The 20,174-nt window shown below is 36.4% G+C and overlaps 1 protein-coding gene and 1 long non-coding RNA gene across 2 annotated transcripts in view; one reads left to right on the top strand and one right to left on the bottom strand.

Moving 5' to 3' along the window:
* Nucleotides 1-20,174, top strand: part of LOC140169797 (orexin receptor type 2-like) — a 193,279-nt gene that overhangs the window by 103,857 nt on the left and 69,248 nt on the right.
* On the bottom strand, nt 1,570-5,445 carry LOC140168954 (uncharacterized). Its single transcript, XR_011861295.1, has 3 exons — nt 5,237-5,445; nt 2,928-3,014; nt 1,570-2,106 (listed from the first exon to the last, which is right to left on the bottom strand). It is a non-coding gene; the product is annotated as an uncharacterized lncRNA (long non-coding RNA).

Genomic DNA, 20,174 nt, shown 5'->3' on the forward strand with positions numbered 1-20,174 from the left:
CTGATCGTGCAGTGTAAAGTGCTATCAACTGAAGATAACAGTGTACCGTGCGGTGCTATCTACTGAAGATAACAGACACACTGCTGATCATGCAGTATGAAGTGCTATCAACTGAAGATAACAGTGTACCGTATGGTGCTATCTACTGAAGATAACAGACACATTGCTGATCATGCAGTATGAAGTGCTATCAACTGAAGATAACAGATATACCACCGATTACAGTGTATGGTGTTATCTACTGAAGATAGCAGACACACTGTTGATCATGCAGTGTAAAGTACTATCTACTGAAGATATTAGATATTACAGTCATCTTGGGCTATTTAAATGCAGGCACTTAATTTAATGCCCCTGTGGCCAGATGGGTGCTGACATTACAGGTTGCAGACAGGATGGGTCACATGGGCATTAAATTAAGTGCCTTAAATAGCCTAGGATGACTGAGAGTGCTGATCTACTGAAGATAGCAGACACACTGCTGATCATGCAGTGTAAAGCCTCAACTGAAGGGTTATTAGTCAATAAATACAGCAACTTAGTTTTAATCCATAAACCTTACCTAAATGTCACCCTTACCTGTAACCTAAGCCCTAACCCAGACTCTAAAATAGCAGTCAGTTGGTCACTTTTAGTTCCATTCCATGCATGTTTCAGAATTATCACCTACCAGCCCAGTCTAATTAAAAAATGACCCACCACTAAATGCACCAGAATCTATTACATATGCACCCATCTCCTAAAAGCTCACACAAAAATATCAAAAATTACAGAAAATCCAAGTGGAACATTGCCTAATTGGCATAAAAAAAATGGCCACTTATACAGGGGTGACATTACAAAGTTGGTCAAATCTTGTTAAAAAGCCGACGATACCAATTTATTCCCTCGTCATAGGGATTGAGTATACAGCTCTTGAGTAATAGGGAAAAAGGTCAAATGTCAAAATTTGGGTACCACAGGGAATAAAGATGTAAAAATTCTAAGATTGTGAGAAAAACAAACTCAGATTGCTATGCTTGCAAAAACATTTTAAACAAAGAAAAGTTTGTCATATCTCAGGTGGTTGTTACTTTGGTAACATGCAGTGGGGGTAAAATCAACAAATTATGCTGAAATTTGCCCTAAAAGTAGACAATTCCCTAATTTTGGGTTTTTAATGGGGAACAAGAGGAAAGAGTTCTGACTGGGGAATAATTTGAAACCAGTTTCATTAAAATTAGAATATTTTTCAACTGTAGCTGCCTGTGGACCCCAAAATTTAACCTATCACCTTTTGCCTATAACTCAAGAACTGTATGTTGGAGACAGGTCAAACTATACTTTTTCCCCATTCTTATATGGATATTATCCAGAGTGGAATAACTTTGAAATCTCACACATGCATAAGTGGCCATTTTGGATTCATGCAAAAATTAAGCATTGTTCCACTACTTTGACTTCTGGTGAATTTTATTGATATATTCTTTAATATGTTTTTCTGAAAAGAATGGATGATAAATAGAACTTGCCCAATTTGCAAAACCGCAATGCCCCTCAAATAGCGAAGCGAGTTCTATTAGCAAAACGTGATACCCCTCTAATAGCAAGCATCTTAGATCATTGTATGAGGGCCTGCTTGGAAAGCAGTGGTTGCCACTGAAGTAGTTTAAAGATTTCACAAATCAAATCAAACCGGTATAGGAGTCGAGCTCACAGCCTGTCTGTACTAGGTGGTTATATGAATTATGTTGCAATTAGTGGTGGGTTATTCAGGTTAAGCCCTTATTTACCTTTGACTGGGCTACCTCTTCCACAACAGTTTAAAAAAACACAATACAGTGTCATTCATGTGAAGTCACAAATTTAGCACTCCAGTTCTTAAATATAGTCTGATAAAATGTCACTTTAATATATTACCAAAGATAATTCATTTCACCTCTTGATTTTTGCTGAATACTGGTACTTTACATTATACTATAACATTGTTTGCCAAATGTGTAGATTGAATGACCAACAAGAAAATGTACGCTCTATACAAAAAGCATATTTGTTTATGGCAGCTATCATTCATGAGATGCATTGTAGATTGATGTCCTGAGGTCCCTTTTTCAAATCATCATGCCCCTGTGAAACAAAAAAAAGCTTGAATTATAAAACCATTTGATGTATGAGCAATATTATTGCATGCAATGCATAGATGAAATCTACCAACATGAATTTCAACCAATGAATTTCTTGGATCTTGTATTCTATATCTACCTGTAGAAGTTTAAACTGGAGCTGGAGGTATGATTGGGAGGTCTATTTTTGGAGTCAGGGTACTGTGTCAGAACATTCAGAGCTAGAACAGATTTGAAAGCTGAAGTTGTCTGATGAGTAACGAGGGAAAGGTGGCGCAGCAGTACAGGTTCTACCTCAATAATCAGAGTTTGCAAGTTTGAGCCCCAGCAGTGCCATCGTGTTGTGCCATTGTATTAAACAAGGCGCTTTACTTCACTTGCCTTTCTCTACCCAGGGGTGAAATGGGGAGCTGTTAGGAATATTGTCCATTTAGTGCCGTCCAAAGGTATGAGCATGCTTTAGGCATTGTATGGCAGCTGACACATTCTAACAACAGCGGAATAAATTTAAAGCGCTTTGTTACATGTGAAAGGCGCTGTATAAATGGCAACATTTATTAATATTGGATGTAAGCAAGTTGTTCCACTTTTTACTGAATGAAAGAATTGAACATTGTACAATTAAATATCGTCTGAACATTTTCCCCAATACTTGACTTGGCTATGAAACTGCTTAACCCTAACCGCCTCAGGGTTTTTTTGGCTACGGGAAGGGAGAGAAGGAAGGAATAAAGAGAGAAAACAAAGAGAGAAGATTCGATTTATCCCAATTTTCAACAATTTGTTTTCTGTATTTAGTTTTGATGTTGACTGTAGTCTACTTACCAATTTACAGCAACAGATCAATTGTATCTTCACAGACTCTTTATAGAGATAATTAATCCATTTCCACACATTGATAAGCTAAGTCAACTGCAAACCAAACACACACAAACATAAAAGCATTTAATATAAAATATGACTAAGGGACCTATCGTTATTTACAGCAGGGGGGAATGGGCGTTTTGGAAAAAATATCGACAAGAAAATTCGTGTCTGCTCAAACGTTTCGGATACCCCTTGTTTTCCGCTGTGCTTCGCTCAGTCCGACACGCCGCTAGTCCGACAACACAAATTCCCTATACTTAGAGGTGAAAATGAAAAGCACGGCGCTAGTCCGAAAAAAAGCATGCGCTAGTCTGAAAATGAAAACCACTGCAACAGTCCGACACGCCGCTAGTCCGAATCTGAAACCACAGTTTTCATTCCGACACGCCGCTAGTCCGAATTACACTGCGCTAGTCCGAATTTGGAAAACACTTCTTCAGTCCGACACTGCGCTAGTCCGAAACTGAAAACCATGGCGCTAGTCTGAAACTGAAAACCATGGCGCTAGTCTGAAACTGAAAACTACAGCGCTGAAAAACACTGCGCTAGTCCGAATCTGAGAAACACTGCGCTAGTCCGAATATCAGACTAGCGCAGTGTTTCCCCAATTCAAATTCGTACTAGCGCAGTACTTTTCAAATTCGGACTAGCGCAATCGTTTTCAGTTTCGTACTAGCGCAGTGATTTTTAGATTCGGCGCAGTCTCGGACTGAAAGAGTGTTTTCCAGATTCGGACTAGCACAGTGGTTTTCAATTTCGGACTAGCGCAGTGTTTTTCATTTTCGGACTAGCGGCAAAGTGTATTTTAGATTTGGACTATAGCGGCATGTAGGACTGGTGCAGTGCATTTCAGATTCGGACTAGCGGTAGACCATTATCATACGATCATCAAGGATCTACAAGTGTGCTGCTGTTGCGTGTCGGCGCATGTGCGCTGTCTTATGCTGGTTTCATACTTGCCGCTTTGAAGACGATTTTGCTTCACTGCGCAGTTGACACGTAATCGGCCAATCAGATTATCGGTCTGTTGTTATGATTGTGACTTGCCCACTTCTGTGTTTACGCTCTGCAAGCTCTCAAAATGTAAACAAATGCCGTTCTTCTCTGACAAAACTGTAGTTTGTACCATGGACTTAATTAAATTTCAAACATTTTTTATACCAGGCATTTAATACACAATACCGGTACCTTTTACAGTTCCATGCATCCTTTGATTGCGTGTAGTCATGGTAGTGTTAGTGTTAGGCCTATAATTTGGTTCATCAAGTTCGGTAGTGACATGCTTATTTTGCTCGCCGCCCCAGACAAACAAGTACCTAGACCAGTGACTTTGCTTCGCGTAGTGAAGCCGACACTGCTTAGCAACGACTTTGACAAGGACGCATACCCGGATGCAAGCAAGCAGATTATGTTCACGTCTACAGAAAGAGCATTGACATCACTACCAAACTTGAGGTGAACCCACAGAATTAAAAACAGAGAATCGGGACTCGGCCGCCATCTTGATATAGGCATGGAGCAAAAATTAGGGGTATTCGGTTTCCCTCGGAATGCACTCGATTGACTCGAGGCATTCGTTGTCATGCAAGCGCGACATGGATGAAGGGCGCATTTGAGAGTCGCACTTGATGCGACCTGCCGCATGATATCAAGGCGCTTCAGATGAGGCGCTTAAATTGTTATCATTAGTCTCCAGGCGCACCGTCGGCAAGGACCCGAATACCCCAATTTTCTCCCCATAGCTAACGGTAGCGATTGTATGTGGCGGTAGAGGGAGTCCCGGTTCTCCTTCTGTGGGTGAACCAAATTATAACTTTTCAATTAGAGGTAGTCATTGACATTGTGACGTCAACGCCGCTATCTTGTGGGTATATGAGTACCTTGTTGCTAAGATCACGTACTGCGTTGGCGCTTGACTGAAGAGGTGCGCAAGCGTTCACGACTACCGGCGTAATCGGCGGCGTAATGTCTATCGCATGGCATGCAGTGCGACAGGACCCACTAGATGGCGGATCCCGCGGAAAGGCCTATTGCTGTTGCCGATTGCTCAGACCATTTTCGTTCTAATTTCCGGCAGAAACCTAATTAATTAACCTCAGGCTCAGCAAGGTCAAGGACAATGTCAGGAATACGTGTAAGCTCATGAACATATTAAATGAATACATGAATTACGTCCATGTTAACATGTAACAACTAACATCACGACATGATGAACATAAGTTCATAACATGCCAGTGCATCTGACAATTACAAACATGTAAGCTTACAAAATTAAACATTGGCCCGGGACCGGGCGGCCGATCAGACAGTCACATTCTCTCAGAATTCAGCCCCGGCTTCAGCTCACGACCGTGACAGGCAACTGCAGACAACAAGGCTAGTGGAAAGGTTTGTGTACTCAAAGGAATGATCAATCATGATTTCGATCATACATTAGGCGACAGGAATGCACGTCCGTAATAATTTTACCTTCCTTGGCATGACCCGGAAGTTTTTGACTGGTTAAAAAAAACAAAAAAAACAAACATTGACAACATCCGATGTCCTCAAAATTTACCCGCAAAAATCATTTTCTAATTTCGCTTTGATCAACATTCGATTCCAAAAACAAGTATAATGTTTTAAATACCTTGTTTTTGCCGTGTGCCCGATTCTGCAGCAAAAATATAATCCATTTGGCCCGGCCATTTGGATCATCTTTGTTGACAAACTCCGCTGAAATTGAAATCCGTCGATGTGTGTGCCTGCCAAATCTCTTTGTGTTTCGCCGCCGACCCTTCGCCCCGCCCACAATTTCTTAAAACTTTTTACAGATTTTTATCTGCCCAGGCTCCGACGTCACTCTGCCCTAGCGACCAGGCTGCCCTAGCGACAGTGTGACATGTTGGTCAGATAAAAACCGCCTTCGTTGCTCACCCCATCTATCTAAGAGATCAAGCATTAATTATGCATTCAGAACCGGCAAGACTGATTTACACCGAAGTATTCTGATTGGTCCGCAATGTGAATATGAATATTTATCGCGAAATGTCAATATGAATATTAAGTAGATATCATGCATACTTAATGAAGTTCGGCCATCTTTCATCTTGATCATGTCAAGTATATAGTGATTTATGAAAGGTTCCATCGGGAAAAGTGGTGGCGCTATATTAATAATTAATCAAACCAGCAGGGACACGATACGATGATTCGATCTTTATTGAATATTTTTTTATGATATTTTCTGATTACTTTAAACAAACAGAAAGAGACAAAAATAAGATAAATGAATACATAATATTTTAAAAATGTATTTTATTTGACAAAACATTTTACAAACAATACAAGAATGCCTACAGCTCTTGGTCAAACGACCGCTAATGTTGAACAACTAATGGCCGTAGGTACTTGTTGTTCTATCATTTCTAGAGGTTAATTGCTTTGCTACATTAGTGTCAAGTGGTTGGTACGTAACGGTACGAGTTAGAGCAACCCCCATATCAATGTGAAAAAATTGAACTAGCTTGAAATTCTACTGGAGAGAAAGCTTGCAACAGTCTACCCATAAGAAACTTGGGGAGCCGATTTTAATGCGATGGTAGATCTAGCTAGGCTGATTAGGATTCTGTACCTGTAACTCATCATGTGTATAGAGATACGTCTTTGACAGTTATACAGCGTAGTTTGTGCATAGCAGTCAGCGGCTATATGTAAAGCACAGTGATAATAATAAGTCCCAGAACAACGCCAAATATGGATTAAAAGACCTTTGACCTTGGATGTACAACAGCATGTTATGATCTAATGGGAAACTGTGCACATCAACAAACACCATTTCTATCAAAAAGGCAACGGCCGATATAATTTGAAACCACATAAATTACTAGAGTTGGTTCTTCTCTTGGATTTGGCCCAAGCTTTAGAATATCGACTGTTGCGTTTTGAAATAAAACAAACCAGAAATTTATCACCCATTGTAAAAGATATGGCACATGTACCGAATACATGTACATACATTGGCTGACCTTGTGGATTTCCTGGCCCAGCCATGCTAACCACATAAGGAGATTATGCGATTAACCTAGTGCAGCTATTGTCATAGCAGGTTATTATTATGTAATACTCCTGATCCATATTTGGCGTTCTCTTGGACTGATAATATTGCGCTATATAAATAAATGTTTTTGATAAAGGGCAGCTTTCCTGCAATACGGTTATGTTCTCTCCATATCTATAAAAACGATGAAATGGATACCTATTGAACGTGGCCTAATACGATCTGATCATGTAAATTGAGACATTCATCACGAATAAAATGATTTTGAAATATTTGTCAGAATACTGTAATTTTATCATTAATAATTGTTGAACACAATCATTTAATATACTCTAGATATGTGTATTATAATGTATTAAAATTGAAGTCCCAAATCTGGATTTCAATTGCTATAGCTCACGATGTGATGAACGCACAAGTGAGTGCTCGATTTACTATCTGTGGCCTAATCACTAAATGCGAGTTGACAAGCATGAAAATATTGAAATACATTTTGCTAATAAGGGTTTTTCCCGTGAGTTTAATTTTGATGATAAGTTCTCTGCCAACTATAAAGAAATAAGAGTCAATCTGGATGAAAAAAAATAAGAAAAAACGTAAAGAAGCCGCACTTACTATCGCTACAGTGAAGTGTTTCAGTGTTTATTAAAAGTTATTAAAGTTGCCTTGTAGAAAATGATATCAGTCATGGACTTCTCTAATTTGTATGTGTTATTCAGTCAATCCTCAGACAAATCTCGGGTGAAGTATATAATAATATGATGCGGTGGCGCAGGGGTACGGGTTCTACCTCGCAATCGGAGGATTGCGAGTTCGAGCCCCGGCGGTACCATCGTGTTGTACACTTGGTCAAGGCGCTTTACCTCACTTGCCTCTCTCTACCCAGGGGTGAAATTGGGAGCAGTAAGGAAAATTGTCCATTGAGCGCGTGAAAGGCGCTGTATAAATGCCAGCATTTAATTTTATTATTTATTTTTATCAAAGACCATAGACATAATGTTTGTGGTAAATATAAACGTAGAGAATACAGACGGTCATTTGGATTTTGTTAAGCTGTTCAGTTGAATTTGGCATGTCAGAAACTATACATTTTGAAGAGGGCAGCCCAAGCTAAATTTATTCAGTACCATTCAGGCATGCCAAAAACATTTTCAAACCTGTTAATTGTTCCAAAGATTTGGTCGCTAGACATTAGCACTGGTCTCTAATACCTCCCAGTCAGTTAGAAGGCAAAAGGATTTTGTTGCAACGTTCAAATCTTGGGTTACTTTGATTAAAATGTACGCTGCGACATCAATATTGGGACCATTGCAACAAATGAGATGTCATAATGTGCAGAAATGCGTTCTGCTTCAGTTAAATAGGTGGGAGGGGTACTTTTGGTAGATGTTTATTATTGGTTAATAAATAGGTATCACTTGGTGTTGAGAGTGAAATTGTACAGATTAAAATATCAATATCTCACTATAAGTGTATTATTTTTACAATTTCTCGAGCAACAATTAATTAACATATTTCATACACAAGAAAAAGTCTTAGTTTTTTGCTATTTTGATTGTCACTAAAAATGTTGGAAAAATCGAAAACACTGCGAGTAGTACGCGGAGTGCGCGCCCGTGCATTTTACCCAATCAACGGATGTTCGCATTTTTCTAACTTTTGCTCTGAATGAATGCCCGTATCAAAAAATGAGACCTTTGCGGATAACTTCCCGATAATCACCGGGTAGACACCAGCAAATTTCACATGCAAATTAGATAGGTAGCGGGTGATAAATATTCGGGAAACCATAGGGGATACCTTTCAGGTAATAGGTACCGGATGACTACCCGATGACTTTTTTGGGAAATTAGAGGGTAACTACCCGAAGACTTTTTGGGGGAACTAGCGGATTACTTCAGGTGACGATATACCTGGTGACCTCTTTGGAGACTTCCTGATGACCTTTTGGGGAATGCAAAAAATACAAATTCATGAGTATGCACAAATTTATTAGGCAATTTAGCTTATTATTTGAATTGTAGTTTTTGGAGAAATACAACTCTGCAGTCATGGCAGTTGTGCCAGTGCTATCTTGCTATAAGAAACTTGAAAGTGTACAATGTAATTGTAGTTATTGTACAAAAATATTCTTCTGATTTAATTTGGTTCACTGCACCTTTATAAGGTGCATACCTTTCAATTAATGTACAACTAAATTGTTATGATATCAGCATATACGTACATGTATTTCAGTACCTAAATTTGATCACATCACTGAAACAGCCTAAATTTTATTTAAATAATTTAATTACAACAAATAGCTTAACATAAAGCTTATATCAGTTAATTGACACATTAGCTGATGATTAGTAATTTAAATTAATCGACATTAATTTACTGTCAAAATCATGTATGATAACTATGATAACTATGATTTACTAGAAAAGATATAAACTAAAACATTCAAATATGTCATATATTAGGTACCTGTATAAAGATTGCATCAATATATATACAAATCATTTCATACAAAATTTCCTACCTGCATGCATTGTTATATGAAATCAAGCATTCAATGCTTTATAACTCCTTATGTTCCAGATTAATTAGTAAAGATCTTGTAATGTCCTACATGTAAATCCATACATTTTGGACCACAAATACAAAATGTAACTTGAATATTCTGCACAAATATATTCCAACTGCCAACAGCTAGCTACTCAATTTTGAATTCATTCAGTGACCTTTGACCATATACCCACCCACAACGCATTCTTAAGATGCTTTATGCTATTTTCAAGGTCAAATTAAAAGCGGATAACCACCGGCTAACTAAGAATCTCAGTTTCTGGGAACCTTCTGGGTAACTCATTTGAAATATTTGAGTTTTTGGGAGACTTCCGGATGTCTACCCGAAAACTTTTAGATAACTTAATTAAGTATCCGCAAGGTATCCGCTACCGGGCACTTTCAGATAACTCTGGAAAAGGTACCCGAAAGGTTTCTGATGACCACCGAATGGTCACCGGGAAACTTTTTTTTTTTGCTAAGGGTGGTTATTAATTAGATGTTTTGCTAAGATAATATAAATACCTTCTTTGACTGAGTGAAAGCTGCGATGGGATGGACAATATAGGCGTATATCTGTTTGTTGTAAAAGGAAATCTAAATTTACTGACGTGTGCGGATATAGTGGACAGTGGATGTCAACACAAACTTCACCTATATGAAACACGTTTTTCTTTACACAAGTTTTATGTAGTGATATTGGAAGGGCACTTCGAATGAACAGAAGGAGTTATGCTAACAAGCATTGACAATAAAATGCACAAACAACCATCAAATTAGGGCAGTGACCGCGGCTATTCCTGACCCCGTTTCATTGATTTTCAAGTTTTGTCATAAATATGCCTAAAAACAAGTCATTTAACGCCTCATTTCATTGGTTGTGAAACGAGATCTGGATTACAAGCATGACGTTGCGTAATGCGTGTCGGTCTACACAGCTTGTAACCAGAGCAGGTGCATAACTACGTTATGCTAATGTGAACAGATGTAAATCTGTAATGTCATTTGGATCGAATCGATCAGCTCCAGGCGTCAGTCGTGTGATTGCATCGTGATTTTTAAGAATCCATAGGCGTCCTAAAGTGTTGTCTTTCTCTGGCCTTTCGCTTGTAATAATTCTACATTTTGTCCTTTCGCAAGGAAACTCGCATAGTAGCCCGATCGGTGACGGCAGCCTCCTCTACACCATGTGTCAATCTTTCAAGTCTCTTTTATGTGACCATCCACCTCAAACAAAAATGAATTACAAAAAAAGATAAATTCCAATGACTAAATGTTCGATTTGATAAAATGGAATATGACTGATAGATTTAAGAAAAATCCATTCAACATTAAAATTATAAAATGTGATTATTTTGATGGCAAAAACAAATGAAAATATGTTTGTCCGGAAGGACAACTTTGTTGGGGTACCCAAACGTTTCTTCTCTTCACAGGTCCATTTTTGATTTTGATTTATTAGTTTTGAAATCGTCGAAATGTGCAGCCAAACATTTTTTTTTTTTTTTTGAGATATTTTAATAACCCATTTTTAATTATATATATACTTCATATATCTATATTGTGTGTAAGGAAAGTAGTAATGAGTTGGGCTGAAAATCTCAAATGTAGAAAGAATTGTTAATTATTATTCAATCTCACCTGTATAAGCACCTCAGTATTCGAGACAACCACACAATTAATCAGTTTTATTTTCATGTGCTTCCAACATAATAAGCCCAATCGCCATTATAACTTACGGTTTTTAAGAGCAGTTTTGGGACACTTTGACCTCTGACATATCGGAAAAACTGCTGTAAATATTATTAATTAATTTATATATTATTGTTATAATGATATTAGTAAAAATATTTAAATAATTAATTCATTCAATAATAATATTTTTGGGGTTTGTTTTCATTCTTGTAAACACATAAATCATTTTTTCTGAATTTTCTCAACAGGTCAAAAGGGCAAAGTGTTCTAAAACTGCAAAAACTGTCCCACAATGCATTGCAAACTTCCCATGTCGATTGGGCTTATTGAAATTTTTATTCTCATCCATAAGGTATGGTTAATCATTTTGAGCTTAGAAAGCACTCTGCACAATAACATTTTAAATCTGAAATTAATCATTAAATAATTCATCGGTAGATCACATTGCCGAATACATCCTACATGCACTCAGCACTAATTAGATTCTGTGTCAATAGCCTCACTGAGCTAATTTTACAATTAGCTCCTGATATATCTAGTTTGAGTATCAGGTGTTTATAATTGGATTATGTAACTCGTAATTTGCATCAAGGTGTATATTCAAGTAGTGAATGCTATGCACCTGTCAAGCTTCTGTTGTCTGTTTCATCAGCTTGTTGTTGTCAATTCTACTTCCCATTCCAGAACAATTCAGCACCATCATTTTTTTTGGATCGAAATATTATCCTGTTTTGCCGCATGAAACATAGCTTAATATTGATACTTTAGTTCGTTTTAAGTGGAAATGAAATAGGTTTTTGAAATAAGGGACAACAAAATGCGTTTTAGGGTATTCCGTATGTTGTGACTAATTGAAAATCAAGCATAAGACTTGTACAAAGTCTGAGGCTCTTTTTCACAATTAGAAAATATAACGTGACATATTAAAGCTAACTCATACATATAGTCTATACTCAAGATTTTGAATGCTTAGACTTCTGCCCATGCAGTATCGCTTGTCTTTGGACCACTTTCCCTCAAATTGCTAAAAGATTAAATTCGACTTTCATTGCCAGTTTTCGAAACGGGATAATATTTTTTATCAAACAACAAATTGCGCTGTAGTTTTCGGGAATAGGGAGTAAGGTAATGTAATACTACATTATCATGTTTTGAAAATTATTGCTTGTTCCATTTATGTTTATGTATTTTGTAATTCTTCTGAATTTATCTAAGCCAAAATATGGCCAATGCATATAGTTTATATACAGTGTAGGTTACCAGTATCCATATTCAGCATCCAAAGAATAGAATGAGAAAGCATTGTTTCTGAAAAATATGTAAAAGTACTGTATTTACGATCTTCTAAAATGGTGTCAACAATTGTGTTCAATCAATGCTTTCCATAATTCCATGCTTTTAAACAAATCTATAAAAACTTTATCGTTGCTAACATTTTCGATATCTAACTTTTAGAAGATATTAATACCTTCCCAGAACCTTTACCAAATAAAACACGTGTTAAATTCAGATACTTACGTTCTTACCAAACGTATTATTTTAAAGAATAATCCCCGAACGTCATGGGGATCGATCTGAAAGATGTGTTTTTTAAGTCAGAGGTTTAACAAATAGATAAAAGAGATTTGACATTTCCCCTATAATTCAAGAACTGTGCATGGAAGATTTAGCTCAAACTCGACTTTTCCCGAATCGCTATAACGGTAAAAATGCATTGGTATGGTTTTTAACAAGATATGACCAACTATATAATTTGATCACCTTCATAAGTGGGAATTTTGGATTTAATGTAAATTAGGACATTTGATATGGTTTTGTGTGAGCTTTGGGAAGATCATGTGAAATGAATTCTACTGCAATTTAATAGTGCTGGGTCATTTCATAATTTGACTAGACTAAAAGGCTTATTGTCATCTGCGTCTTTTAAAAACAATATCAGTGAAGGATACGTTCAGTTTCCAAATTACCTGCTGCGTAGGCAGGAGCCTAACTAGCGTTAAATTTTATCAATGGATCAATAGGCTCATGGGAGTAAACAAAAGCTCTAAGAGGCCCGTCGTTACTATCAGGTGTGTTTAATTGGATGTGTAAACGTGCAGATGGCATCAATGTCGTCAATCAAACTATCTTGCAATCAATCTACTGTAACTTGTCATAGGTTATCAATAACAGGACAGAGGAAGTGTTGGCGATGAACTTGTTTTTCTTTCATATTTTTATAAATTATTGCAGAATATCTTGCCGCTGTTAAGTTGGTACGGGGGTGTCTGTTGCAGATGAACATTATATCCGGCATATTAGAATTGGTTTATAACTATAATTATCAAGACAATGTTAAACTATACGGAGTAAACTAGTTATGAATGTTGTTAAATGGTTTATGGAATGATGTGGGGCCGTAGTGGTCAGCGACAACCTGTAAAGTGTGCTGAGGCTTGTGGATCGACGTCTAGGCGTTGTGCCTGTGCGTAGCGCACTATAAATCACTTTTTTTACTATAATATTATAATTGTCAATTCAGGCAATCTGTGGGCAATCTTACTTCCTTTTTTTACCAGTGGCTCGCGTCATGTGTGTCGAGATTAATTATATCATCGAGAGCTAAATAGTAAGTGATTACTTGACTAGACTACTCAGAAATAGGATTCAACTTTCAAGAATAAGATCGGTAGTTGAATATTAATTTATACAGTATACTTTGTTGACATATGGTATTCAGGTTAACATAAGGTACAAAAACACAATGATAATATGTCTTTATTATTTAAAGCAACATCCAACCATAAGATCAGCTGTGCTAGCAAAAATACATTTATATTATTTACTTCAGTGGGATCACTGTGTTGAAGTAACATATAGGTAAATGAGGGTTATTAGAATACTTCGCTCAGCTGAGCGGAAATGCATATTGAAACATTTACATAAAGCTGCAACGAATTGTGTCAAACCTTTTAGCACGAGGTTTGTAGGTGGTAAAACAGACTGGCAAGGCGAGGGGCGACGCTTTTATAACTTAAATGTCACCAGTTAATTTATAAACTTTATCACCTAGTCTATTTTAAGTTTTTCCTTTAAAACCCAAATAGAATACTTTCGAATGTTTGCGTCTTTAACTACTTTTTTTTGTACATACTCGTTCCCAATGTAAGGTGTTCTTCATGGCTTGGAGAGAAAGTATGAGAATTGAAAATTTTCTCATTTCTATTAAACTTTCTCATCAAATGAATGAGAATACCAATTAACGTGTAAACCACCTGTCACATTGCTTTGACTGAGACAAATTAACACTTGTGACAGGTTGTTGGCACGTTGATTGATATTTCTCATTCATATGGATAATTATGTAAGTTTCGTAGAAATTAGTAAATGCTCAATTCACATAGTTTTGTCCAATTCTCATCGCTTTGTAAGAATTATCATTTTAAATTTCTACTACTGTTAGCAACTCACTGCTGGCTGCCTGAAAGTAATATAAGGGCATTTAAAAATCACATAAAAATTCCTGTTTTATTCCCGATGAAGTTATTATCCGCTGCATTTGACAGATGCAGGGGATTACAAAGACCACGTAGCCAGTTCCGATCTTGGTAACGCCTGGCTGTATGTGCACCATATCCAGATACCCCAGAGCATCATGGGCGAAAAGTGTTAGACATTGCAATATTCACCCAGGTTAAATAAGAAGAAGAAAGTAAGGTTTTAATATTAATGCACGTCACGCAGATATACTATCATAAATCTCTTTCATCTAACACGGGTTACATAATGCAAACAAACAAGCAGACAAACATACATACACACAAATAACAAACACCAACAATCCCCTCACATCTCCAATAAAGAAAAATGCTACTATTTTAAATTAGATTAAAGAGAATTATCTCCGTGTGCCTTTCATTATATCTGGTCATTGCATTTTCGATTTCATTTTCCAGCTTTCGCGTAATGATTGACAAGACACTTGAACTACGTTAGCGTTATTATACAATTATTTTTATATAATTGTGAAAAATAAGATTTTTCGAATATACTTGCTAATGGAATAGCATTATGATAAATTATATCTGACTTCAAATAAAAATTATTGGGTATGTTATAAAATGGAATATAATACTGTATATCCTATGCCTACTACACACAAAGTGCTGCAGAATAAATTTAGTTTTTTAGATGTAGTCTGTTTATGATATAACCAATAAATAACATCTCAAAAAAAGTAACTACCCCCCCCCCCATAAATAATGACCATTATTCAAAAACGGGTGATTGCGTTGAAAGCAGAATTTATTTCTGCACATTTTGACACCTCATTTGTAGCAATTGACTAAATATTGACGTCACAGCGTACATTTACATCAATGTAGCCCAATATTTGAGAGTTGCAGTAAATTCTATTGATTTTGCATTCAGTATAATGGAAGGAAATATGTGTAATCATATCTGAGTGTTTTTGTATTGTAATAATTTGTATGTAAGTGCAACTTTCAAATCTGGACCTCACTACATTAAATGGACCGGTGTTTTATTGTTTTCTGGGCTATCGTATCAAATGGGGTGTCAAAATTCGCAGAAATAAATTCTACTTCCAACGCATTTTACAGATTTGAAATACCAGCCCCTTTTTGAATAATGGCCATTATTTAAGGGGGTTAGTTACTTTTTTTGAGATGTTTATATAATAGGTCTTCATTTTCACATGCCTGGCTTCCACCATACGAACATATGGACTGAAGCATTTTCAGATTGATGGGCTGTCGTTAACACACAACATTATAATATCAAATTGGCCAAAATATGGACTTGTGAAGTTCAGGTCATTGTGCATTTTAGGTATTCAATTACATCAGCAACACTTTGATTCGTTATTTAAACAAAAATTATAATTGAAACCCAGAACTAACAAGTTCAAATCAGTTTAGTAGTTTGCTGAAGTGGACAATGTAAAGAAAATGTTGAATGCAGCCCTTCAATTTTCTTGTGTGAAGTATACACGATGGCATACTTTTTCCCAAGATACGCCAAAGAGGAGGCACTTAAATCACGCCTTGATACCCTTTGTGAAACAGAAGCACGTGTCGGAAAGATAATGCTTTATTTGGAAACCGTCGCTGTAATGTTTTCACATAAAGCTCGATACCCGGGGCTCCAGAACATGTAAAAAAATGGCCGAATACAGTGGGTTGAACACAACGAAACTCGAGTCCTTGTAAAATACGTCGTTATATGAGTTTGGTAAACTGCCGAATATCGAATCATGCATATATTCAATCCATCCATTAAGTTTGGATTTGCTTTACAGATTTAATAGGAATAGCTCAATAACAGCAGTCCAAGAGAACGCCAAATATGGATCAGGAGTATTACATAATAATACCCTGCTATGACAATAGCTGCACTAGGTTAATCGTATAATCTCCTTATGTGCTTAGCATGGCTGGGCTAGGAAATCCACAAGGTCAGCCAATGTATGTACATGTATTCGGTACATGTGCCATATCTTTTACAATGGGTGATAAATTTCTGGTTTGTTTTATTTCAAAACGCAACAGTCGATATTCTAAAGCTTGGTCCAAATCCAAGAGAAGAACCAACTCTAGTAATTTATGTGGTTTCAAAATATATCGGATGTTGCCTTTTTGATAGAAATGGTGTTTGTTGATGTGCACAGTTTCCCATTAGATCATAACATGCTGTTGTACATCCAAGGTCAAAGGTCTTTTAATCCATATTTGGCGTTGTTCTGGGACTGAACATGTACAGTTTATAATCTGTGATAACATAATAATGTTGCAATATGTGTAACTTGTGAGGGAATAATGCGATAAAGTGTTTGTAGCAAGCCCCCTAATTATGACTCTTAGTTTGTCCTTAAAATTCACGGAAGTAATGCTGCCGAAAAAATATTTACACTCGTCGACCTAATTAAATCCGAATTGATTCACGTCAACCTGAATCAATTTGAATGTGATAGCGTTGTGTTGATTTCTTAGTTCTTTTGTTATTTCTACCAAACAGGTGTTCAAAGTAAATGATTCAACACTAAATTAGAATCTGATTAGGTATTGAGTGCATATCTTAGAATCGTACATTGATTTCATTGCACAGCTTGGAAATGTAATTGACTCGATGAGTGTACATATATTTGACAATACGTTGTGATTTAAGCAAATCGATTATATTGAAGTCCTTTGCGTTTTTTATCTGTTTTGTGTGTGTGAACTATGGGATTTGTTTGTTTGTTTTGTTTTGCTCAATAAGACACGCAAACAAAATATTGATTTTCCCCCAAAAGTAATAGCATCAAACCATGTTTGATGTTTTTAAAAAACAGGAAGGTGGGAAATCCACCCACTTAACTCAGAAGTTCTTTTAGGTTTAAACAAAGAGTATGATAGTGACGATAGTCAAAACAACCAGATACTTAACGCGAAATTTCAGCAACAAGAAGAAAGAGTTAATGACTCAGGCAAATCTCTATTTATACAATAGAAACTAAATTCCAGTTTATCCGACTTTAACCTCATTTTATCTGCTCACATTACATATATCAAATGACACTTCAGTGCCAAATAGAATTTAAATGACACTCCATTATACTTTACGTCTAAGTATTCCTTGTTACCCCAGCTACATTTAACGCCGACGGGACGAGGCTCACTGGGGAAAATAGACAGAGTCTTCTGAGGTATTTACTGCACGTACGATTACATAGCTCAATGGAAAGAAATAGATTACTCAGCGTACTAGAGATTTGCTTCTCGCTTCCTCTGATATCAGGTGCGTATAACCGATTCCACTACCGATAACGCCAACGGGCTAAGTTCATAGGGGAAAACTGTATGTCTTTCAGGAGTATAACTTGAACATGTTGAAGATAAGAAGAAGAAAGTAAATTCTATGTACTGTAAGATTCCCTTTAAGAGATGAAGGGCGTTATTTTCCTTCAAAGCACTTTCCTAGGTATGTATGCAGTTTTAATATTCAACGGTATGCCTCGAGCTTACCCTTACTTGGAAATACTTACATCAGAAAATAAACTTATGGTAAACATATATCATTCGTTAATGTCAAAAGTAAACCGATTTTGATCAGTTTGATTCAAGTTTTCATTATATGTTTACTTTACTCACATATTAACGTATGCCACACTTATGCAGATACGGATATTTCAAAAATGCAAAACTATTCTGACGAATCTATTAATTATTCGCAACGAGACTTGTGTGGGCTCAGAGGACTCTCTAGATAATGATAATCTATTATCTATCTATAATGTCATTATTTTTGTATTTTATTCTAAAAAAGGAAAAACGTGATATAACGAAACATGATGAGTTACTTGAGGAAGGAACATCAACCAGGTTTATCATGTGTGGGTGATTGGTATAATGTTTGTAATGAAGTTCGCAATTTCTATATGGATTTGAATTATTGTGTTCCCAATATACAACCGCCTTCTGCGCATGACAACCATTTCCATCCGATCTGTACCTAAGCCAACAGAATGCCAGTCTACCGGATGGAAAGACCAGGTACAACACGACAGTAGGGATGACATGATGCACATAGTAGACTGTGGTAGATGATCATGACTCGTATATAGGGAAGCGAAGTCGTCCTGTACTAATAATGTGGTAAGGAGGGCAGCTGATGTATCAAGGATAACTGAGTATCAACTTACAAAATACACAAATATTATCGAATTACTTTAAGTACGAATGTAGCAAATGCGTCCTGAAATTAAAACCATACGTCTTGAAAACACAACCAGACACACTAGAGGAAAAAAACATTCACATAAATTGTAGGTAACATTGCTCCGATATTTTTGACATCAACCACTTAACACTTGCCCTGTAACTAACACTTTAGACTCTATCAAGTAATTGCAAGTTTCTCCTAGGCTAAGCCGTATATCGTTACAAACTTGTCAACGCATTGATCAAAAACTATCATCTACGACATAAGAGTACATAATAAAGTAAGTTACGTTAGAGAGATGTGACGTGTTCAAAATAATTCCAATTCCAAATTTTAATCAGAAAACTGTAAAATTTGTCAGTTAAACTATTGTCAAAACATTGATTCCTTAGTCGACAGGGTGCTCTTTGGTGCCCTCATATAATTTTATATGTAAGATATATACACCAGGCCCAAACTCGTCAATTATAGTCACCCTTGCTGTTCAACAACCTGATAATTTTGGATCATTCTGAAATATATATTTTGTTATTTATACTTTGCTTTCTCATTTGACACCCTGTTCATGAAATTAGGGCAAGAATTGATCACGATATGCGCCTCCAAAATCTCAACCCCAAAATCAAAAGTTTCCATTTTACAATTCAATTGTGCCTGTTAAATTGTGGTCAATTCTTGTTTGATTTTTTTGACGAACAGGGTGTCAAATTAGAAAGCAAAGTCCATTAACAAAGTGCATATTTCAGAATAATCCAAAATTATCAGGTTCTTGAACAGCAAGGATGACTTTAACTGACGAATTTCTTCTTGTGCCTAGTGTAGTTATGGGACTATAAACATACAATGCTGACACCTTTGGCAAATGTTTGACGAGTCTGAAATGATCGACGTTAAGAATACTGTAACATTACTTTTGAACAGAAAGAATTTGTTTTATTTTTCTATGGTTTGGATGTTAAACTGTTTCCCAAAATATATAATGATCATTACATGCATAGAAATATTTTTTTTTATGTATTCATTAATATTATTTCTACGAACGTCAACATTATTAACTTGATGTTATACTTAACAGATTTATATATGGTCCTGTGCTTAGATAGTGACCACTTTGATTTGAGCATTGAATGTATGCCATATTTGTAAATAAATATACAATAAAGGCCTCAGATACGTCAATTAACAAGGTAACATAATTGTAAAAATACTCTCACCATATG

Source organism: Amphiura filiformis, chromosome 14 (assembly GCF_039555335.1).
Source record: "Amphiura filiformis chromosome 14, Afil_fr2py, whole genome shotgun sequence".
NCBI classification, from domain to species: Eukaryota; Metazoa; Echinodermata; class Ophiuroidea; order Amphilepidida; family Amphiuridae; genus Amphiura; species Amphiura filiformis.